The following is a 25,240-nucleotide window of genomic DNA, read 5'->3' on the forward strand; positions in this document are numbered from 1 at the left end:
TGTTGTTTGAAAGGACAGCATTTCACAGGTGAGCCAGATCTGAGTCCAAACGGACAGCTGTTACAAGAATGTATATGGCACCTGTGGAGCATTACTCTGAAGTGTTTCTTTGTTTTTTCTTAGTTAAAAAGATCAAAACTGGTATCCTTTTGTTTTAATGTACATGTACCTATTTCCTTTGTTTGCACAAAGTAGATATTAGTTTCAGAATCTCCATCCTTTTACTGCACACCAGAACTCTGAACCCTTCTATTCCCTGCAGTAACTTCCTCAAATGGAGTTTTGAATCTGAAACTCCATGGGTCAGAGTCACCCTCAAATCTGAACCCTAAGTCTATATGTATAGAAAATGTATATATATGAGTTTATATAATTCTACATACGCACATACAATTCTCATATTCTAAGAGGAAGAAACAAAAAAATCTAAATTTTCAGCTAGGCCTGGTTATACTGTGATCAGAGGAATAATTACAGCTCATGACATATCACAGAATATCTAAGCTATCTAACTCAAACTGGTTTATACATTTGCAGCAGTAGATTTGCAGCAGAGTATACGTTGGCTACTGAATGTATGTTGGGCCTTCAGCAGGCTGCTGCACTATTGCATTTTGCTACCCTGGCAAAGATAAAGCTGTCTGCTTCAGGTGCATCTGAAGCAGGTCTGTCACAGCACAGTATTAACATGCTATGTTGAAGTTTCAATCTTATAAACTGTTAATATTGCATTAATTCTTGCAACACTGGGTTCAGCCTTGAGTTACAGTGCTTTTAATGCCCACCCCCTTCAAAATACATCCAGATCTGTGTTCTGGATGTTCAATTTTCCTATGTTTTGTGAATACCTGTTCCTATACGATCAGCCTCTAAGATATCTGCTTTCTCTCCTGCGATGCTGACCCTCTCCTTCAAATCTCAGAGCCACCCATCATGCAGGCCTTTGGTGCCAGCCCGTACATCATCGGTTTCCTGTGTGTCAGCCCTGTGGAAACTACCTGAAGTAGTTAGGGTTAAGTGCTTCAAACAAAGGGGATAAATTGCTTTGTTGTTTGTTATTCCTCGTAACCAATCTTCTGTCTATGAAAATATTCTTCTAGTGCAGTTTTGAATGAGGCCTAATGATGATCTTAGCTGGAAAAAAATTTGGATATTATCTTAGACCATCTTCTTCCTTGCATTTTTGGATCTTTACTCTCAAATACAGCCCATGAAGAATTAAACATGCTCAAGAGAGTGGAAGAACATGTTAACGAGGAAAGATAAAAACTGGGCATGGAAAGTTTGGCCAAATCATTTCCAAAGACGGACCGTGATAACTTTGTATTTTTTATGTGCAAATTACAAAGAGGGCAAAACCTCAGACTTGAAAAAAAGATGCTATAACTGGGAATAGTGGATTGAAAAATGACGAAAAAATTTTAGACAGAACATCTGGGAAAAAAAGATGTCCTAAAGGTGAGATATATTGGACTGTGGAATAGTTTCTACTGATTAATGGGATGTATTTACCCACCAGCTGATCTGGATGCTGAAGTGAGAATTACTTTCTACATTTTAACAAGAAAGATTTATTTCCATTAAAAAAAAAAGTCACCTGCAGTTAAAGTCTGTAGTGTGATCTTTCTGAAGATTTGTTTCAGGAAAACAAAATAAAAATAATTAGCTGTCATGGCAATAAGAGGATTGACTTTTATAGTAAGGAAAAAACACTCTGTGTCCACATACTTTGGGCTCTTTTTTTTCTTTTTTCTTGTCTTTCGCAGACATGACTCCCATGCTACATACCACAAGCAGTCCAACCTCACTAACAAACCACATTTTGGGATTGATCTAGGAGTTGACTCTCCAGTGTTATGTACAATAGGAGCAATGTAATAAAACACACTCTAATCACTATCTGAAATTGGCATCTCTTACTCAAAAATCCTTTTATTTTACTTTGGACCCCCATGAAAGTCAAGTTTATGGAATAATGAACTCCAGGAAGGAGCTGGAGCTCATTTACTATTTGAATAGTACAAAACCCTTCATAAAATGTTGACATTATTCAGTGTGCAGCTGGTGTAAAACTTTTTTTTTCCCCCCCCCTTTAAATAAATACTTCAGTTGTTTGTTACCACGAGAAGAAGAGACTAATTTACAAATTGTTCATCTTTCCTGCTCATCGTTCCAGAACTGCGAGTCCACTTGTCTCTAGCTACTGTGTGCAATTACTGTGCAGCCTGCCAGGAAGAGAAACATAATGAAATAGTGTGCTCTTCTATTAACGATGGCAGATCAAATGGAAAGTATTACTCAGAAAACATTTCTTAGTGGTTCTTCTCCAGAACACACAAAGTGTGATTAGGAACAAACACAGAGACATCCTCTCTGGTGCCTGTTGCAGGGTGTAGCTGCCTGAAAGAACCTGTTTAGGGTAAGAAATTATCCCTATAAAATGAAACCCCTGCTGGAACTTTTGGTTCCCAATGCTTTATTATTTAATGTGCAACTTTTTGTGTATTTATCCTCCCAAGAGTGCCTAGAGATAATGAAGTGCTACTTTTGAAAGCCTGTTGAAGAAGATAGAGAAGTGCAGAGAGGTCATAAGGGACTGGGAGAGCGGGGAATGGGGGCACAGCAATTCCTAGGGTAACAGCTCGGAGCCATTATCTGTTTCACTCCTCAGCTCTCTTCTCTTTCTCGCTGTGGAAATGACAGCACAGATGATGTGGGGACTTGGGTACTCTACACCTAGGTGGAGCTGTGGATTTGTGTAATCCATATCCACCTTGAAAAAACAAACCTCCTTCATGTGGAACAGCGGGGCTGTTCCAGGATGCTGTAGCCCTGTAGACTGACGACACTGTTATTTATATGTGGTGGCTTGGGGCTCTCTTGGTATAGCCTGGCTATATATGCCTTGACAGTAATGCAGGAGGAAAGTAAAAACTGCTTCAAGAATCGACTCTGGAAGCTGTGCAAATTAAATTTTAAATGATGAATACCAAATACCTGTAGACTTTTCTTCATGGGCCAGAGAGTGCTGTCACGGAGGCACGTTAAGGCTGTCTTTGAAAGGGAAGGAAAGTCAAAGGATCGGAGCATAGTAATACAAAGGCTATTCAGCTTCAGAGTCAGAGACCTTTTCCTTCTCTGTGTTCTCTGCTGGGTATTGCTTCCTCTTGCATAAAGCATAACGTTAGTTTGCTATAGTTTATACAATTGTCTAAAGCATAGGCTTAAGGCAGAAAGTGAAGATATTATGTCTGCGAGAGAAGAAACAATAGCGTGAGCTTCTACTGCTGTACCCATTGACTCGGGATCTGCTACGCTCCCTTCCGCCTTTCCAATTTCACACGCCTGTCGCCTTTCATCTCATTCCAGCTTGCAGGGTGGTGGTCTGTCCTCCTCCTTCTGATTCCCTCCTCTCTGCTGGAACTGAAGCTGCAGCAGAAAGAAGAGTCTGAGCGCTCACTGGGAGGGATCTTGAATTTGTAGAAAAGACATCTTTGTTGCCTTTTTTATTTTCTTCTTATTGTAGCTGTCTACTTTAGAACTTGCGAACATGAGTGAAAACAGTTTGGGAATGACATTTCTGTTCTGTACATGAAACTCTGTATATTTGGTATTATATTATGTACAGAGCCCAGAGTCTGCTGGTGTCCTGTGGGACATTTTGGAAAGATAAGTGCTCTATTCATATTTCATGTCTCTAAAAGCTAAAGCTAAGCATGTCCTTCCCACTGTCATATTTAGCTATTGTTTCTCCTTGTGACTTTTCTCTGATCACTGTGTGATCTGTTTTATGTGAATTTAAAAGTGAATGAGATGGCTTTTTTTTTTTTTTTGGATAATATTGGGTGTCCATATGAACGTATACACAAATTCTATGGGTCGAAAAGGTAACTAACAGTATTTTTGTAGATGAAAAGTTTGTATTTGTGATTACCCACCTGCAGCATAAAATGGCGTGTCAGCCATGGAAAATGAAATCAAAACAGTGCCCAGATGGATTTTTCTAAAAAAGACTTTTCAAGATTCTTGTCTTCTATAGTTTAATTAAATCACTTACTCTTTGTATAAAAAAAAAAAAAAAAAAAAACAACCAACCAACCAACCAAAACAAAAAACCAACACAATAAGATGTCATTTCATGGGATAAGAGGAATCCAGAAGATGACCAGGTTTAGCATCCTTGTAGTTGAATAAGGTCATCTTTTAATAATTTCCTTGTTCTAAGGTTCCCTCAGTCAAATGACCTAGTTTACTGAAGTGAATGGAACTGAAATAATCTCTAATTATTTGTCGTGTTCCTTTAGCTACTTCATGGGATTGTGTTAGATTAACTGATGTTCCAGTCTGACTAACACCTCATGTGGAGATGACGGTGTTTCAGTTCTTCTGAAACAATTTCTTAGCACCATGATGCTTGCCTACCTTTACTCACTGAATGTTTTTATTAACTCCTTGCAAATGGTTTATGTGCAGGTTACACCTTAGGTTTATTTTAAAACATCTGATCCTTGATGAAAGACTGTAGACTTTGCTATTCAAAGCACATCATTTTGATCAATGCCACTGGCAGTTGAAACTAGAAATGATTCATCAAAAGACTTTTAGCAAAATAAAGACGTTACAGTGGCTTAACTCCAAAAGTTTTCACTGTCCTTGCAGCTGTTGTTTTGCTCCATTTCATTTTTTCAAAGAACCTTTCAACCTGCAGATATGACACAGTTAGGTTCAGGAAGAAGTGACACCTCACTTACGAAGAACGCCTCTGCTTTTCCATTACCAAATATTATATTATCTTCAGAGCAGCAGGAGAAAATCTGCTTGGATGAATATACATCAGAGCATGTGATTAATGAAAAGATAAGGACAAATGTGGGTGCTTCCTCAAGTCTGACAAACTTACTGATGTTTTCACACATCTTTGTCTGAAGCTCAGACAAAACCCTAGCTTGGGAGTGCCCTGATGGCCTCAGGAGTAGCAGCTTGGCCATGCTACTGATGGACAAGCTAGGGGCTCAGGTGGTATTGTCAGTCAATACTGATAGTAATGAAATGGATGCTACTTATGCATTAATGTTGTTATTAGAATCAGCGTACTTTAGACTGTATTACTTGTTCAGGCAGTACTGACCATGCTAAAATCAATGCTTAGAGTATATACATTGAAATGTTTTCTCTGTTACAGCATGATAGAAAGTAGGGCTAGAAAGCACATGAAAATGTAATCTACAGATTCATGTATTCCAAAACAAGGTTGGCTGTGCCCTGAAATGTTCATTGCGTATTCAGCCAGTTCTTTAAAGCCTCCAGGGATGGAAATTGTACAGCCGTTTCCAAAAGTCTGTTTCAGTTGTACACACTGTCCTCCTGGCCTGCACACAAAACCTTATAGGTCAGGTAATATTCACAATTATAGATGCCAGTGAGCTTCCTTGTTGTAGTCTTGGCTCATCAGAATTAAAATTTCAATGGTTCTGATAAATCATGTTGTAGAGCAGGATTTCTTTCTTTAGACATGAATTTATTCCATTGGAAAATTTCCCCGTCTTGAAAAGGCATTGATGGGAATGTAAACACACAATGCTGAGCTAAGTTTAGCTCTTGGTGATGTACTTGTTACGGATACCTATATTCCCCCCTCCAATTAAGCTTTCAGTCACGTTTGTGACCCCAAATTTCAATTCTATCCACTGCGTGAGCCTGGATTTCCAGCTGTATAGCTCACTATGTTTTCCTCAAAATATTCCTCGTGTAGGGTTGAGCAATTGGCCTTGTACCAAAACTACAGCAATTATTCAGTATATTTCTACATTTTTTTTTTATTTTGTACAAAATGTATGTCAGGGTAAAAGAGGTCTTTCTTTTAGTTAGTGGTTGGTGTTCTTTTTTTTTTTTTTTTCTTTCAGCTTTTTGCTTATAGATTTTAGGCAACTGGAAGCAGCACTTAAAATTTTGCACGTACACAAAATAAGACCCAAATATCCTAGGATCCAAGTTTGTATAATCTTTCAATAATCCTAGATTGAAACTTTTTCCTTAAAAATACCCACACACAAACAAACAAAAAACCTAAATGGTAATGTTGCAGCCTGTTTTGTTCTGATTAATTGCATTTTCTCAACCATTTCTTCCGCCCCTCCCTAACCCCATCTTTTTTTCTTCATCATAGCAACAGCTTCACTTAGTACCTGAGCAGGATTTCATTGTTATGTGAAATAAAATAATTAGCCAGTTCATCTCCATTGGTGATACCAGATTAAACCTTGAGATTAAAATCTTTTACTAAATGTGATGATGTTTTTGCATGGCTGAGGTTTTGTGTCCCAGTGCACATGTCCAAAGTATCAATGCACTATTTAATAAATCATGGCTTACTCATCTTAATCATTCGATATTTAGCATTTTGCTCTGGTTTCCTAATTTCACCTAGCAAAATTCTGTTGTGGTTAATCAAAATGCAACAGATTAAAAAGTCTTTTTGAACGTATCAGTTAGAAAAAGAATGAATTTCTCTAAAAACGTGGCCACAGAGGGGGCAGCGTACTAGAGCTCTTTACAAAAGACTTGTAGTTTTTCAATCACTTCTGACTTCTTGTTCTGTATTATATAATATGGCAGAAAAAGAACAGATCAGGGTGCCACCAATCTTCAGTGTCACCACACAGAATTTATTGGGTGACAGTGTTCAGATCGTTATAGACATTTATTAGACACTGTTGTTCTGTCAGCAGTGCAGCATTAAGAAATGGCTCGTTGTAAGAAGGACTCAAGCGTGCTCCATCGAAAGACTGAATAAAGGAGCTGGAACTGGAAATACTTATCTGAGAATATTGGCTGGTTGTATCTTTAGCTGTATTGCATTTGTCCAGCATACCAATGTTGGGCCATAGGTCATGCAATTTTTAAGCTTTTTTATAATAATTTGGAGGGAGAAAGTACACTAAATTGCAACAAGACATTTAGCTGTTGACTGTTTTGTGTAGCAGAGTCAAGTCAGGTGTCTGACATGGTGATTGTTTTGTTTCAACAGGAAAAGAAAACAACACCTGGGAACAGAGGAATCAGTGATGGTGAGTTATCATTTTAATCATTTTTCCTGTAATGACATTTTTGCTTTGCCTTTTTGTTTCTTCGACATGAGCTCTGCATTGCAAGTGAAATTTGAAGCAGTTTCACCAAGGTTATCATTTCGGTTAGGAGCATCTTCCACCAGATTCACAACCATTATAAGTCAAAAGCACAGGCAGGCTGTATAATCTGGGGTGTTGTCTGGGAAGGTACAGAAGGTACATTTTATTGAATTGCACAAGGAGTTTTTTGCAGTCCAGGCTGTGCTAAATAAATGATACATTGCCAGCTGAAAGGTTCATACGGCAGTGATCAGGTTTAAAACAGAAGAGACTGGAATGTGGCTTGGATATACAGACTGCTGGCGCCTACTTTCACAGCTGTCCAAAATGCAGAGCAAATACTCCAAAGCAGCAAGAGATGTTGCTCCTTCTGTCAGTTGTTATCACCTCTCTTTCTGCTAAAAGTGCCTGAGTGTTATTGCTTGCCATCTTTTGGCGTGGATTCTGACATGACGAGGATTTTCCTTTAATTTTGACAGAGGGAGACCACTCAGGCCAAAAGTGTCAGAAGTAATTTGGGATGTTACTCTGCTTTTGGAGATCCCTGCGTGGTGAACCAGATTTGAACCTGGTTTGAGGGAAAGGTGTGGATGTTCAGGGTTTTTTTCTTGATTCCTTGCGCACGTTACAGCAAAGATCTCTCAATGATTTGACATCTTTGAAAGTTAAAACTTGAAAATAGTATTTACTAATTCATTTTTTTGTTGTTACACTAACAAACATAGGGTTACATTCACACTCACTATGCAGTGTACATGTAAGTAGCCATGATTTTGAATCCTCAGCAACATTTGTTCCAAGAGTGTAAAAAATATAAAACAAAACTGTAACTTGGTAATATCGCAGGGCTGATATTTATCAAAAAAATCCAAAGCAGTATCTGAATAGGGCTGAAATATCAGAGATGAATTAATTGGGTGAGCACCCTAGAGGCACCTTTTCTAGCATTTGCTAGAATCCAAAGAAGTTGTTCAACATGGCTCTGTATCACAGTATTTTTCTTTGAGAATGTTCTCCCCATTATTTAGGACAAATCTGGTGCTGAAGTCAGTGGGAAATTTACCCCAAGCAGAAGGTTGTGTTACAAACTTTTTCTGCATGGCACTTGAATAATTTTCAAGCCTTAGTTGCTCCCTAATAGCTCATGCTGCTACACCCTTTGTGTTGCATTAATATTTTATATATATTTTTTTCTGTTAGAGAGTAATTGTTTCCATTCTGATAAAGCACCGTGACTTTTGGTTTGTGAAGTTACTGTTTGTATGTTTCATAAGGGGAAAAGTGGTGACAGTACGGTGCTCTTTATAGGTTGCTAACATTCACTGAAATATCCATATTTTAGGTAGGCTGTCTAAGGGTACAAAAGTCTGAGTTTCTTTACAAAAGAAATCCTGAAAAATGTTTAATTTCAAGATGTGTCTGAATGTTCTGTGATGAATATTTTGTTAGAGATGGATCTGATCATCAAATCTTGTGTGTATTCCTAGAGAAACTATAGTCTGATTTTGGCTTTTGCTGCGGAGGTCCGACTCTGGTTAAATGTATTGAAAAAGTGATGCAAGGTAGGCTTTATGGTTGATTTATATTTAAGTTCTGAAATGGTCTGATTTTGGCCAGTACTGAGCTTGTAACAATGTTTCCTTGAAATATAGCTGATTAATTAACATCTGTTAGTGAAGAGGAACAATGAAAAAATAAGCAAGCAAGCAGTTAGGAAGGCCAGGACATGAAACTAGAAGCAGCAGTTGCAACACACCACAAGTGTACTTGGATGTGCTCTAGGAAAAAGTTTGAAAACTGGAACTTCACTAATACTCATAATTAGGATAGGTTGATTAAATAGAGCTCAGGACCCAAAGCATCAGTTGTTTAGTTTATAAACCGAAACCTGCTCTCTTGCCTAAGTATGGTTTAAGACTTGTTCAGATTGCTACTAGGTAGCACAGGTAAATTTGAACATATTCTTGTACCGTGTTTATCTAACTGAATACATTCTCTTCACCTCATCTTCTTATTCATCCTAGTCTTATTTTACTTATATTTTTCAGTAGTTTCATTTAATTTGTTAAGTAGCTTACCCATATGCCAGATGGCTAACCACTTCACGTAGAAAATAATACCAGTGGAATCTGGTTTTAGCAACCTACACAAGTGATGTTTTTCCAGAGGTTCATATTGTTAATCCTATCCTGTATGGTTTCTTTAGGTTCCAAAATGGCACATTTACTATTCTGAAGTATAGCTGCCTGAGGTTTTCATTCTAATGGTCAGTAACATTTATGGCTTTGTAAATCCCACCAGTTGGCTGTATTTTTCTCTTACACACCTTTCCCTTAAATTTTAAGAGAGTTCACAATTTGTCTGGGAGGTAAGGAATGATAAGAGAAAATGAATGATAAATGATAAAATGAATGATAAGATAATCATTTTGCACAGAGGTTAGGAAGTCCTCATGTATGATGGCTGTTAGTTATTCAGAATTGTTGGGCACAGACTTGACTGCAAGATAGTTGCAAAAGCATAGATTTGTGTTTTTGAGAGGATATAAAAATAGCATCTATGGTTATAAGACAGTGATCTGTAATGATCACTCAAAAATTCTGGCTCCAGCCAGAACTGATACATCCTCCCAAAAATCCTGGCTCCAGAGTGCTGCTGGTTTGTGAGAGGTAGTGTTAACAACTGAAGTGAGACCTAGAGCTAATTCCTCATTTTCTTTATAGTTTTTCCTCAAACATTTGTAAAACTTGCTGTTGCAGGAATACTGAGATTTCACAGCTACCAATTCCAACCCAGAGCTCTCATTGATCACCACTTAAGAACATTGCAGGGAGTGCAACATACTGCTTGTTTTTGTCATGCATTTCTTGCATGGTGGTCCATGACTCTGGAGAGTAGTCTCAGCACTAGTTCCTTCTGTTTCTCTTTTTTTTTCTGAACTCTAGGAATATATTTTCATTTTGCACCTCCTAAATATCAGTCAGAACCTCTTTTCCAAGGAGCTTTGTCAAGTAGCAACAGTTCAGGAAAAAGCTGGTCTTCCCTGTTTGTACTGGTTTCTGATTCATTCTCTGTTTTGCTGAATGTGCAAGTGCCTGTTTTTCCCATATTTATGAACACGCAGTTTCGTGAATGTATTTTTCACAATTTATTTGCCCAATTCTTTGTGTAGTTGCCCTGTCGCAGAGAATCTGCAAACACAATGACAGTGGCTCCCGAGGAATTTCTTTGACAATGGAGAAAAATTCCCAAGTGACACAAACCCTCCTCTTCCATCCCTCAAGTGCTCCTAGTCTGAGTGTTTCCAGTGCAGAGGGAACACAGTCCTATTACCTTTGTGATCTAGCAGTCTGTCTTCTGGAGCAACTTTATTCCATAGCAGATTTCTGCTTTTATTCAGAAATTTTCAGTCTACAGACACAAGAGGATTGAATGACCACCCTTCCCTTTCCATTTACACCTCCTAGTGATTTTATATGCAGTCTGAAAGGATGTTTTTTCAGTTGCATTGGATGACAGCAGGCAGAGTGTGGTGGGGTGATACAGAGTGGTAAAAACGAGTTTCTGAAGAGATGAAGAAAACTGTAGGCATGTAGGAAATGTAAGCGTAAATGGAATCATTAATGAATCCAATGGACTACTGAGTATCTTCTGTTCTCCAAAGGATTATAGCAAAGTGTAGCTGCATTTAATATAGATGTTAATAACTTGTGTTGCTTGGCCTAGGGACATCAAGATGTTGCTGTAGACAGTTTAGTGTGCAGCTGTGTTTGCAATTGTAAGCTACACACTACAACATACAGGAGTGAAGGATCATATGGAAAATATTAAATGTCTTTATAGAAACCTGCTCTGCTGTATCATTTAGAGTAATGCTTTGTGCTAGTTATCCTGTGGAAAATTGTTCACGCAAATAAAAGAAATCAAAATGAATAGGCTAGGATTGTTTCCTGTAGACAAATCTTCTAATTGCGGCTAAAAAGGGCTGCAACAAAACAATAAAAAAAGAGGGGTTTCAGAGAGGGTCGTGCAACAAGGGCACATTCATGAAATTTCAAGGAAGCAAGTTCAAAAGTGATGAAAAGAAATACCAATATAATGTGTGGTTGGCCTGGAAACTCCGCCACATGAGTCATGAAAGGCAGGAATTTAGTGAGTCAAAAAGGAATTAGATATTTTATACAGATAACAAAATGCCTTAGAATTATCTGAACTGATTTTAGTAACTGTGGAAGTTCTGTTCCCTGTTCAAGAGGTTATTTACGATTTTGTATTAAACAGTAAATGGATGAAAAAATCCCAGGAGCGTGAACCTTGACAAGGACACAGCACTTCTACCTATGTGCCCAGCTATTGTGTTTTTTTTTTTTATATGCCACCCTTCTGGATGCAATCTTTACTAGACAGAGGACTGGCTTCAAAGAGGTGGTTGGATGGCTCCCAACGTAGGTGTTAGGGCACTTTGCTGGGAGGAAGGCAGTGTAAGTTTGAATCTCCTAAGACTCAGGAATGGATTTAGGGTAGGTTTCCCAACTTTTTGATAAACGCTTTAGCCTCTTTGCTCTTTTATGGTAAGTAGATAACACTCCTCTTTATGGAAACTATTTAAAAATGTTAGGATAAGTAAAATTCTCTTAAACAATATCTGTTGCAGCAGGAGTTTTGTGGATGAAAGGTCTCTCTCCTTAATTCAGATATCTGAGTCCAGGAGATGGAGAAAAAAATTTAGCGTAGAAACAATCTGTCCTTCATAACTCCAAATTTTGGATTCTGTCTTAGGGGTGAGACAGAAGGGAACAGAAGGGAGCAGCACGTTATTTGTGGGTGTCCGGAGACTTCATGTGAGCCGGTCCATCCTGTGGGCAGCTGGTTATCCTCTACGTAATTTCCTCAGGGCTTTGGACTGCGTGCTGCTCTATCAGCTGCTGGTGACTGCAAATGTTAGGATACTAATCAGCTAGATTTTGGGACCGATCCCACACTCCAGTGTATTTAAACTGCAAGTCACCTGCTCAGGATAAACTGCAGTATAATTTAATTTAGCGTTTTGATGTTCATATACCATGACACTAAATTCTGACATGAAACCAAATTCAAAGCCAATTCTGTCCTCTTAATCTAAATCAAAATAAGGTGAAATCCTTGGTATGGGATCTGATCCAAATTTCAGTGTACTCACTGCCAATCTTTCATTGATTTCAGAGGTAGTTGTGGGACATAAGTCTACAAGAGGAAGAAAAACAAAACAAAACCTTTTCCTAGTTAAAAAGAAAAAATGTATTTTTACATTTTTCCTGTATCACGGACAAAGCAACAGTGAAAAGAAAATGAATTAAGATTTTCTTACTACATTTTTCATTTTTCATTCTTTATTTATTTTTATAGTTTTAAGCTGTTAAGAATTATAACTCTTAGTTATAAAGTATTTCCAACCAAACAGTTTAATTTACAGCCATAAGGTCTCTTATGGAAATGGTTTCTGCCATCGGTTGATAATTTTCTTGTATAGTGTTATTCCTTAATGGCCAGGTTTTTAAGCACAAATACAGACTAGCAGCAGACAACAAAAAGAACCTAATAGCAGATCTATCAAACAGCAATGTGGATAAAATAAAAGCTACATTTGGGAGTTTGCACATTTCTACAGCCTTGGGGCTGCAGTATACATTTCTGTCAACGCTGTTTATGTGAAAAATAGCATTGACATGGTGTAATTGGTACAATAATGTAGCAGTAACACAGTTATGTGCGATAACACGTAATCTTGCAGCCATGTTCCTGGGAAGAAATGAAATGTAAAACAAAGATACTTCATTTGACGATCCTGTTGCAAGGTGTGCATCAAGTACTTTCATACAGACCTAGGTGTCTAGATCTGTGCTCACCCAAAATCAGCCTCGTGTTGTCAGCCTCTGCGCGTTGTCTGCTAAAGAACAAGTTGCTTGTAGGTTCATCAAGAGCAGTGTGGGTGAGCTTCTGTCAAAGGTTTGTAGTCAGATTTCAGAATTTCAAATTGCTCACCAGCTCAGCAGGAAATCAAGTCGGGGGAAAAAGCCCATGCCAAAAGTTGACTGTTTGATACGGAAAATTCAGAAAGTATTGCTGTCTCTTGGATGAGTTTGTTACCAGTTCCTTTTGGTTTTGTTTTTCAATTTGAAATATTTTAATCTAGGAAGTGGCATGCTCCAAGATGGGAAAAGTAGGGCAGGTGGTGTAGATTTTTTTAAAATTTAATCATAGCTAAAAGTCTAAAAAAGTCAGCTGTTTTTCACTTTCTATCAGTATTGCAGAAGGCTTTCATCCGTGTTAGTGCTTTGTTCCCCCTCCCCTCCCTTTTTTTTTGGTTTTATTTCCCAAGTAGGTAGGTAGCAAGGGAAAAGACCACCAAAAATATCAGTGAAATAAAATGATATATATATATATATATATTTGCCATATGAGGGAAGAATATCACATTTCTACAGATTTGTATTTTTAGGGTATTTTTTTGAAATGCACATGCATTTTTGTTTCATAGGCTACTTCTGCTACAAGTTATGCATTTAAATACTGAAACACTCTAGAGATGGTGAGAATATATGCGTGTAGTCATACGTTTTGACAGTTATGTCAATATTATTGAGTACCCATGTAATTCTTCACAGACAACAAGTGTATGTGCTTTCCAGTTCTATGATAATATTACCTACATATACCTGCACATTGCTATTTTTTGTCCAATCCTATTCGACTGATGTCAGTCATTACTTGGCCTCCACATATGAGTAAACTCTGATACTTGACTATAATTTGGCAATATCCTAATTATGCCTGACTCTTTAAAAGTGTTTTGGAGGGAATCGGGAAGCTATTTCCCACTGAATTTCTGTGGGATTTTCATGTCTAATGCCTTGTGGGCTCTGCTGAAAACCTCGAGTTCTTCCACAACCATATCATATTTTTCCAGGTACTGAGAGAATAGGAAGGCAGCTAAGACCATTTGTCAAATACATTTTATTTTCATCTACAGAAAGCATGTGTGCTAACCAGCATTCTCCATATATTATTCACATTATCTAAGGGTGGCAGGTCCATTATACTTACAATATATTGTAACTGCTGGAAATGTTTTTAATATGCAACGATAATATATTGCATTAAAAATACATCTTTCTTCCATGTGCATTTTTGAGAAGCCATTTGGGCCCCCTATACATCAGGATTCATCGCTGCCCACGTTGCGGTGTCACAGCCAGGCACACGTGCCTGATGGGGCTGCTTTCTGCAGCTGCACTATGCTGAAACCGAGCGGGGTTCATATATATCAGGTTTGATGTCACGTTGGCATTAACACAGGTGTGAGCCTGCAGAAATGTAGCTGTTCCTACTTAGCAGACCGCCTTAGAGCCTATCTGAAACAGCTTCTGCACGGATGTGCTTTTTCTGTATTCACACAGCCTGATTTTCAGTGTTCCTTTTAGAACGTGATCCTTAGTATTTTTGCTTATTGTATACAAATGTTCCCTTCTTCTGTAAAATGGAGAAAGAAACTGAAAAGGCACAATAGTTCAATTTATCCTAAGCATTGCAAGAGTTTCATCCAGAGAAGGGTGATCCATTTGTAGCAAATAATATATTCAAATGTTACCCTTTTTTTTTGGTTTGTGGTCTATTGAAGTGCAAGACTTTTTTTTTTTTTTTTAATGAATTTGCTCATTGTTTTGAAACTGCTGAGAGAACACTTCAAGCAAAAGTTTCCGGCCTGTGAGTTGTTTGCAAATAACTTATTTAAATTGTCTTTCACTATTCATTATTTATGAATTGGTGTGAATTCATGCCCTCATGGATAAAGCTTCCATAAACTTTGGCAGGGAAATCGATGCCATTTCCCAAGGGCACACAAGCACCGTTGGGCTGAACTTTCCCAAGAGTATGATTGTGGTGACTTTGCCGAATCTCCGTGTAGCTGGTGTCTTCTAGTTGGCTTCACTGTCTTATAAGACTTCTTGATCTTCTTAATTGTTTATAAATCTCTTTCAAATGTGTTTCGGCTGCTTCTGCCCAGGGTTTCACCACATTCCTTGCAGACCGGGGATACCTTTTGGAAGCTGAGATGGAAATAGTTTGTGACAGTGGGCTGAGAAACGTAGGTTTTATTCTTCCTATCCGGAGGCAGGAGGTTTGAAGCAATGGAAAATTAATAAAGACAGAACAAAGAGGCCAGATGTTGTGAGGCGGACTAGAGGAGATTCAAAAAGCACTTTCAGCGGGAGCAGAGAAGATACAGGCGTGCTTATATGACAGGAGATGGGTTAGTTGACCAAGGTCAAAGACAGTGAGCTCAGTCAGGCTGAAAAAATTCTTTCAGAGAACAAATCCCAAAATATTTTAGGTGGTTTCATATCGTCTGGGGACTTTCTCAAAAATACTGCTGTGTAGAAAGTAAAGATGAATGATGTTTGAATCCTGCTTGAAGCCTGTTTGTGCCTCTGGCTGGTGCCACGTGCAAGGCCATCGAAATGGGTAAAATAGCCCAGAGAGATATAATCCAGATTATTCCAGAAGGATGAGGTTCTGCAAGAAAGCTAGCTAAAATTTCAAGGGTATCTCTGGGACCTTCCTAGGATGAGATCTCAGAAGAGAATCCATGCCATGGGAATAAAAAGGTGAATGCCACGCAGAAGCCTGCCCTACACCTGGGGAGTCTTAAAGCACTTACAGCCTCGTGGACTGAGGAATTTCACCACGTTACAGATAGAGTCCTTCACATTTTCACGAGTGCCCATGTAAACGTTCACCTTGCTTGGCACTCTGTTTTGGGGGAAAATTAATAACAAGTGTTACGAGCAGACTAATAGTGTGTAGTTTTAATTAAACGGCTTGTGAGTAAACAGCTTGTAGTTTTAATTAAACGGCAGTGCCCTAGCTAAACCCTTTGTTTTAGAGTCTTTTTGCTTGCCATTTATGATGGGCTAAAACTTTGCCTCCAGCTCAGCTTTGCCATACTGCGTAATATCACAAATACATTTCTAGGTCTTCCACTCATTCCCTTATCTTTCCTAATTTGACTCACTTAGGGTGGAAGGCGGTGCTTTGAATGTGTATTATGCCCGCAGGAGTCAGACAAAGGCTGCTATATGGGAGCCTGTCAAAGCTTAGGTAGCCTTGCAGCCTTCTGTCTCTAATGCCTTATTATTTTCTAAGGAATTCAAGGAACAGCTTGAACTGGAGTTGTAGTTGCTGCTGTTCATATGTGCAATGTGTTCATGTTGAGCTACTTTAGGTTATGACAAAGAAGTCATAATTCTGGGAGCCTATGAGCTCCACATTCATCGCGATAGGAGAGATTCTGGTTTGCTTTTCCCAGAGGTACTGACCTTTCTTTGGGGCTTTCTCTGCTTTTCTTTAGCAGTTGTTAAGACCTAATCAAATGATTTATTTAGTTGTTCTGCAGGCTACTTCTGGACAGTCTCCCTTATAGCATGTATCTTTAATGAAACTTCTTGTAGGCCAAAGAAAATGTAGTCACATGAACAATTTTTGAGCTGTACTCATTTGTGAGAGCTACATGCAACCTGGTGATCCTTCCAGCGTTTGAAGGATGTTGCATTGTTAATTTTATGTCACTTTTTATAGAAAAATATTCAGGGGACATCAAGAAATCAGCGCAGTTTAACTAAGACCTTCCACTCAAATTGACAAAAGGACTCGAACCATGGAAGGGACTACTCTTCAGCTGCAATCTGTTTAAGCAAAATTAAATTATTTCATCACTGAACAAAGTATTGATTTTGGATAATTTAACAGGGATGATGCTGTAGTTTTGGAGTTGCAGATAACTTCTACTCTCAGCCCTGCAGACACTGCAAGATATTTTACTTTGACATATTAAGCTAATATGGAGAAATCTACGTCTTTGGGTCAAATGCATCATTTTCATCAGGTGGATAAAATTTGCTTGTATTAATTACCTTGTGATTGAGTAATTTTTCCAAAATAAGATGGCATCAGGAACTTCTGAGGGTAACCCAGTAATAATATGAAAATGAACAACATCTGTAAGAACCCATAATGAAGACTAAAAGAGCAGCATAATGGCTTGTCTTTACCATTTCTGATATAATCATTACTGTATTTAGCAAGTGAAGGGACCTGGGCTAAATTATTCCTTGTTAAAGCTGTAGTTTCCGTGGGATTTCTGTGGATTCTTACAGATTGTGATGTGAAACCAGTTTCTGCCAGCTGATACCGACAGAGATGTATTGAACAGTTTGACTGCTCTACATATATTCACATGTGGGAGAATGATTTTGTAATCAATGAGTTATTTTCTCATATACCTCGCAGAAAATTGAAACAGTTTTTCAAGCGTGTATTTAGATTCTAATATGAAAAAACAAAAGATACGATTAAGAACCATTTACCTTTTTATTCCAGTTGGCTATATTTGCTACATGGGACTTTTCTTTATAATAACTAATTCATTCTGACACTAAACATATGTGTTGAACAATTTTATACTCTAATCACCTTAAAAATGTCTTCTGTCACTTAATAGGACACCTGGTAAAGGAATTCAGTTGGCTGGTAATATTTTAAAATCTCCTTTCTTTTACAAAAATCATATTTATATGCAGATAGGGACTTATACTTTAACTGCCTGTGTCCTGTTGCTTTATTAGTTGTGATGTCCGAAGAGCATTGATGGAATACAAGATACCCTAAGGGCAGTATAGTTACTTCTAGTGGAGGATGAGCAGAAGAAACTGATAATTCAATTTAGACAGATTTTTAGAAAAGGACCCGTTCCTTTCTTCTCTTGTAAGTGAATATTGAGGAGTTCAGGTGTTTAAAAAAAAAAAAAAAGGTCGAAAAAAAGAAAAGCAAAGGATTATGTACTTTTGAGAAGTGCTCTAAATCAATACAGTTTGTGTACTTTTATGATGCCTTCTAGCATATTTATCAGCCTTCCAGTGAATGGCCCCCCTCCCATCCCTCTTTTTGGTCCCATGTCCTCGCCATGCCCCCGGTAACATTCTGCCTGCTGTGCTTTGTGTTGTGGGGTCAGATGCAGAGTGCTTCTACAACACGACATAAAAATGTGAATTCTTTAAAATACTAATGGCTAATAAGCTATGGGAAAAGGGGTGAGGAGAAAACACAAGGTTAGTATTTTTGTGCTTTTCCAAATCAGTTACGAACAAGAAGACCATGGTTCACGGAGCATTCAGTAGCCAGAGAATGCCAGCTTGAGATGTTTCAATGCAAAAAATGTTGCTTATTCATCCATGCACAATGAAGGTATTCAGCAAATTTGGTTTTGAAAACGTACAATTATTATCCTGTTTTCTTTCTTTGGTGAGCTAGCAAGCAAAATATGAAAATACAGAATTGAGTCTGTGATACACAAGGATTTTCTGTGTTTGGAAGTCACTGTGTTGGCAGTGCAAGAGTCCCAGAGCCTTCCGTTGCCATCACCATTTACCAAGCATCACTTCTTGCTCCCCTTCCTCCCCCCAAAAACCCTGAGCTGTGAGAGGCATATGAATTTGGGCTCTAGCCCCTTTCAAATGCTCATCTTCTGACTGGGATTTCTCTAATAGCAAAGCTGAAAAAAAAAAGCCTATGAAGCTCACAGCGGAAGTACAGGGACATCAAAATCTTAAAACAATTAAAAAAAAGTGTGAAATATTTACATGGTTAACAGGAACAGCAGCAGGCGTATTAACAAGAATCAAATAGGTAAGGAATTGAATCCTTTTTCTTTATGCCAAAGAATAAAGGCAACCACCTGTGGGCTGACCTTTTACCAATGCCACAGGCTGAGACATGTCCACAAACTATTTCCAGCTTCTTGCTTGGGTCCTCCTCCTGACAACGCAGCTATCAGAATCTGCATTGGTTGAATTAAAAGTTAGTTTGGCTATTTGTATGTGGAATGTAGTCTGAATGTGAATATAGGATGAATTTGCTCTCACCCCATTTTCTGCTAGGTCTTGGAGCTCACCAAACAGCATCACAAGGGAGATAACCTTCAGATAACTGTTGCTTTGAGTGACACATTGGGGTTGTTCTGAATTGAAGGGGTATGGCTTGAGCTCTAGCCAGTTCTCTGAGTCATTCAATTACTAATTTCATTAGCAAAAAGCTAATAAATAAAAAGCTTTGAAATAATTGCTAATTTTTTGGAAGTTAGTAGGCGACAGAGTTGTCAACATGTAACTGTAGAAGATGAAGAGTGTTAGAGGACTGCTTTTCTGTTAACTCCCCCCTTGCCTGCAGTTAGGAAAATGACTAATTGCAAGTTTCTGGACTCATATCCCAGCAGTAAAAAATCATATGTACTTTTCCATTTGGGCTAAGGACAGAAATACTAGTTTGTGCTTATTAAAGAATTGACTTCTCTGCTTTTTTTTAACAAGCTTATTGTATTTATTAACCGGGAAGATAAGGCACAAGCTCTTGGTAAAATTGTTCCAAGTTTTAATCATGAAAATTACACAAACCCATATAACTGTTTTTTATTCCATTAAAAAATAAAATAAAATGCTGATATTAGAACTGCTGTATGTTGGATATAGAAAATTTCTTCCCTTCTTTCTTGTGTCCCAGGACTAATATTGAAAGAAAATCAATTGCTTGGGACTTAGAGTAGTAGCTAAAACTAGTTTTCTATCTTTCTTGATAATTTGTGTAAAAAAAAAAAAAAAGTAATGGGGAAATAATATTCCACAGTCATTTCTTAATTGCCAAGGGATAATAATTTGGGTAAAATGCTCTCTAAAATATATGGGCCTGGTTTTTAAAATACTTTTACTGTGAAATATTGGTCTTTTGGTTTGTGATCCGTAGCTGGTAGTGTCTGTATCAAATCTGTGCCTTGAACTGATCCTTACTTTGAATTTTATAGTTAGAGATTGCCTTAATTTTAGTCAGTGCCCTCATCTAGCATTAAAAGTGGTAAGAGTTCAAGGATAATCTATTTATATATTTTTTGTGTATGTTAGCTTTTAAATTAAGTGTGAATATGTTATTAAGGAATAGAAATGAGAGGAGAAAATGGAAATAAACTAGCACTTCTCTAATTCTTAGGGCTCACGAGTCTTAGGTAGAAGTGCAAAGGAAAAGGATTCACAATAAAGAATCTGATTACAAGGTCTGGTTTAGATTGCTGTGTAAGCAGGAAATGATGAATCTTGGCAGCCTCTCAACTGTGAAACAAAGCGGTGAAGAAAGCTGAGGCTGATACTTTGGATAGACAGGAGAAAAAAGGGGACCCAGAAAATAGGAAATTGCAGACATATTTCATCTTGGCAGAGCCTGAGAAATTGGTTATCTTTAGCACCATTGTACGAACAATTAGTTATTATTTGTCCCGAGGAAAAGCTGAGGGTTAGTTCTCTAACCAATAGGCAGAAAATAAAGCCAGTGATGTGGGGATTGAGTGTTAGCATAAAATATTGCTAGGCTGCCTGTCCTCTGCCTGAAGAAACATAATTTTAAGGGGTAAATCACACACGTTATTAGAAGTAAAAAGCTCAGAAAGCCCACAGGGGTTACAGTAGGCCAATTTAGCAGCTGATGTGCCTAATCTGAGTTAATCATCATCCTTACCAGCGGAGGGATGCTCAGAATGAAATACTTGCTTCTAAATCTACTAAGCGTTATTTTTCTCTCTTTTTCCTTTGCTTTTAAGAAAAAATGAGGTGGTGTGCAGATTGTTTTCTTGATTATTAAACAGAGGTTTGTTCCAGCCGCTCTCAAAACAAGGAATAGCCAATGACTCCCCATGACTTCAGGCCAGCTCCAGTGCTTGCTGAAACCAATGGAAGGAGTTTTTCTGCAAGCAGTAGGAAATGTCAGAGTTAAAGTGTTCCAGCAACATTTTTCTGTTCCTATTACATGTGGAAGTTCAAACTGTTCACGTTCAAAATCAGACGATGAGCTGTGTCGTGAATCTGTTGTTAGATGGGCAAGCTTCATGCCTGAAGCCGGGCACAAAGTGAGGAATACCTGAAAATACAGCTGTAGAGTATTTATTCTCTCTCTTAATGACATTCACTGCTACTAAAAACCTCACTTTGACATGCTGTTTCTTTTACAATTTGTTTCTGAATGCAGTCATCTTTTAATCTATGCTTGGATGGAAGTGGCTTGATGTTATTGGTCATTACACACACCCTGTGTGAAAATGTGACGATTTTCGTGCTTGGTTACATTTCTGATCTAAAATATCCTTGATTTATGTAAGAGAGTATTTTCAGTTATGGATCTTATGTTCAGGACTGCTTTCAGTAATGAAGATACAAGTTTTCATTCCTCCTTGTTTGTGTTTTATGAAGAATTTCATGCTGGAAACCTCTGCTTCTTTTTCTGTAGAAGCCCTTTCTCCCAACACTGTGCTTGCTGATACTCTCTTCTCCCCCACACGGGAGAAAAGCTCATCCAAGTACGTGTGCAAAGTTACCTATCCGAGTGCAAAGCTCTGTTTGCATCTGACAACCCTACCCACCCCAAATTCACGCGTAGCAGGAACGTTTCCTTTAGTCACAACATGAGCTTGGCGAGCGTTGTTTAGCATTTAACTTCTTGCTTCTTAATTGCTTCTGCCTGTTCGTGTATAATAACTGTGATTTGCTAAAAACTAAGAGAGGTCAGAGTCCTTGGCAAGTCTTCTCCTCTTGTTATTTGAAATCTTTGGATTGGTGTCATTTAATAGGAATTTTAGAGGGCCTAGCCTTGAACATGGCAATGCTTTGGAGCAATTGATCATTGTATTCCCACTATTGTCTTAATGGTGTTGCCTTGAGCTCTGTTACAACAGAAGCCAACTGGCTCTTTAAAAGAAAGAAAAAAGTTCTTGAATTCAAAAGAAACCATACCAGCTCTTTACAAGTCTCTCAGGGATTTTATGGTTTTATGTAGAACCCTTAAACTGCGTCTTTGAGCAGCAGCTGCACTTGCCACACTTAGAAGTCATTCCTGTAATTTCACTACTCATGCCAAGCTAAAATAAAACACCTCTGGTGCTTCTTCTGAAACTTTCCACTCCAGATAAGGCCAGTAAGTATTTTTGGAAATGTTTCTTAGAAAGGTTGGTATAATTAGGCTTTCTTTCTCTTTTTTTTTTTTTTTTTTTTTCTTCCGTCTGTTTATTTGTTTGGCAAAAGACCATTTTTCTACATTGATCTGAGAGGGCAGCGTTCCATCTGGCCTCAGCCTCGGCATTCACCCCTATCATCAATCTGATCTTGAGAAACTGTCTTGTACTGAATGTGAAAAATGAGCCTAATTCGTCTCTGTGTTTATAAATAGCTGCTTTCCAAGCACCGCGTTGTAGCATGCTTACAAGTACAGCAGGTACTTGCTCGAGAAACAGATTTATTTACCAACTCTTCCTTTGCAAGCTCCTGTTGTTGCCCTTGTTTGCTGGTTACCTGGACATTAGGGCAGCTGAATCTCCCACCTGGTGATGTGAGCATGGGTGCTGATGCAAGTTGAGCTGATGTCAAATGAGCAACCTTTTAGTGCCCCTTCTGCTCTGGCTGGAGAAAAAGGGAGAGTGAGCATCCTCCAGGGAGTACAAGAGGATGTACATTACGAGAAGGTTGCCCCCAAAATGTCCCTCAGGGATATAAAGGTTTCATGAAGTGTAGGTTTTGGGTAGCAGCAACAATCCTTGTGCTGCTTGAAAGCAGCCAGGAAACATTGTGACTCAAAAAGTCCCAATCTGCCGTCTGGAATGCTCTTGTTCGATGATTTCTGAGCGTTGTCCAGAGCTGGCTTTCACGCAAGCCAGGCCAAGCCTCACAAAGTGCTGCCTGTTACGAATCGGAAGATACATCTTGTCGTAGTGCTGGCTGGCTTTCCCTTACCTGATGCTGCAGTGCTATAGATCATGGTGTAAATGGAGAATAGATCTTTCCTTCCCCAAAATGGGGTGAAAAAATAGCCAGATTACCAATTTGTCTACTTTTTCTTTTGGTATCCTGTGTAATTCACTGGCCTTCTACATGCCTAGAAGGTTTCTATAGTCTATAAAGTTTCATGTAAGCAGTTGTACTTTGTGCTGTTCTGTATAACTTTATAGCTTTCGTCTATGGCCCTCTCAAAATAATGTTTTTAAAGGGAAGGAATGAGTGATGGGGACAGTGATGGAGGGAAGTAATATTATAACAATATGGCTTTGATTTTTCTACTCCAAAGTTGTTTCTGTTACCTTCATTTTGGGAATGGGATTGGCCTAGCCAATTCTTTCTTCCCCACCTAGACAGAGCAGAAAACAAAGAAAGGAAAAGTTAATGAGAAAAGGTAAGGCTGAATAGTAGAGGGAATACTACTAAGATAGTAAAGGACTTTGTAATGAACTTGTGTGTTGCCTGAACTCAGGGTTCTGGTCAAAAGTTTCTTGTGAAATGGCATTTCGGACAGTAAGGGAGAATTACTTGCCTTTTATCAGTTTTCTTGGAAAAATGTGTGGAAAGAGGGTGGGTCAGTAATATTTTGTAGCCAAGTAACTGCCTCTCAATATACATTTAATTCCAGCAATTTGAAGCAATTCCCCTTGGTAGTAGCTGTAAGAGAAATTCAGACCCTTGATTTGGTGCCTGCATGCAGATTGAGGGCTGTAGTGTTAGTTGCCCAAGTCTGAATATTTTGGATTAAAGGTTCAATCTGTGAAAACTTTCAGATGGAAAAAGCCAAGGGTATTCTACTCGCCTCACCAAAGAGCCTCTTAACCTACCGCCCCAAACTCTGAATTTTGTCTTTGCAACTTCAAGAATTCCTCATTATGAGGAATTATTAAGAATTCCTCACTTGTAACCATCTGGGTTTTCCTTTTTGAAATCACATTGCCACCAGTGAGCAGTGAGTTCTCACAACAAGGAATTCCACCTCTTTTTCCAAGTCTTTTTGCTTACTGTGGATGGTAGCATTTCCTTTTTACGTGATACTCTTACTTAGTTTCTACTGAAATGATTAATAATGACGTGCCTTACCTGTATTGTCTGAAGTGGCATAATTTAGAAATACAGAAATAAAACCAGAAAAACAACAGCTTTGATTTTTGTTACCATTTGTGTGGGTGAAGCCATGCTCAAGATTTGATAACTCCCATAAATCTTCTTGAGCTAAGTCTCTTTGACTTATTTACCTTTGTAGTTGTGGCTTTGTTCTTTTCTTTGGTGAGCTATTTTCTACATCATGCACTCCCTAGCCTTGGCAGATTAATCCAATCAAAGAAGATACTCTGTATTATGATTACAGCAGCTGCTCTGCAGATACCTATTTGTCCTGGCCAAAGTGAAATCACCAGTCATGAGCAAGTAGCATCAAGTCTGGTTGTTTTATAGACAACATGAAGCTCTTTCATATTCCGTGGTCCCATGGATGATTGATAGACCTCATTATTTTGAAGAGCTATTGCACTGTAATGTTTCCAGATGTTCTCCAATGGAAGCTTGTGTTATTGCTACAGCGAAGTATTAATCAGTCAATAACCCATGTCACTCATTGCCCTTCTATGCAATCACAGTGTTCTGATCGTGTGGTTTGGCTTCGTTTACAAAAGAATCATCGATTCCAATGGGTTATCGTTCTGCATGCTACAGTGCAGACCAGCAGCGGCACAGTTTGAGTGTGTGACACGATCAGCCTCGTACGAGCCAAGTGGAATAAACTGTGATCAATACTCAAGCGAAAAGTCATCAGGGAAAACCCAAATGCTGCAAAAACCTTTTCTAGTGAGTCAACATAGAGGACAGCAGACCATCCGTTACTCAACATTTGCTCCACGTTGTGCTAGAAGGCATTCTGCTGTCGAGGGCTCTTCCTTTCATAAAGCAATTGCAGTGCTGTAACCAGAAGATGCGAGTTTGATTTCAGCAGCTTTTCTTATTTACTAGAGCTGGCTTCGATACTGTGATAGTGAATGTAATTTGGTTGCCAGAATGTTCTGATGTAAGCCAGAAAAATGGGTGGATGCATTTACCCTCTGAGTAAGAAACAGAGGCTAGAGATTTTTGCTGTTTGTAGAACATACCATGTTAATACAGACTTCCAGGCTGCAATTAATTCTGATAAAATCAGTTAAAACAGTTGCTTTGCAAATTCTTGTTTAAGAACATGTATAA

The 25,240-nt window shown here is 38.4% G+C and overlaps 1 protein-coding gene across 4 annotated transcripts in view; it reads left to right on the forward strand.

The window, feature by feature from the left end:
- DKK2 (dickkopf WNT signaling pathway inhibitor 2) overlaps positions 1-25,240 on the forward strand; it is a 116,707-nt gene that overhangs the window by 3,115 nt on the left and 88,352 nt on the right. For all 4 annotated transcript variants that reach the window (XM_072036935.1, XM_072036938.1, XM_072036934.1 and 1 more), the window contains exon 2: positions 7,028-7,067. The gene's annotated coding sequence lies outside the window, so the exon portion shown is untranslated. The remainder of the gene's footprint in view (positions 1-7,027; positions 7,068-25,240) is intronic.

This window comes from Anas platyrhynchos, chromosome 4 (assembly GCF_047663525.1).
Source record: "Anas platyrhynchos isolate ZD024472 breed Pekin duck chromosome 4, IASCAAS_PekinDuck_T2T, whole genome shotgun sequence".
Lineage (NCBI taxonomy): Eukaryota > Metazoa > Chordata > Aves > Anseriformes > Anatidae > Anas > Anas platyrhynchos.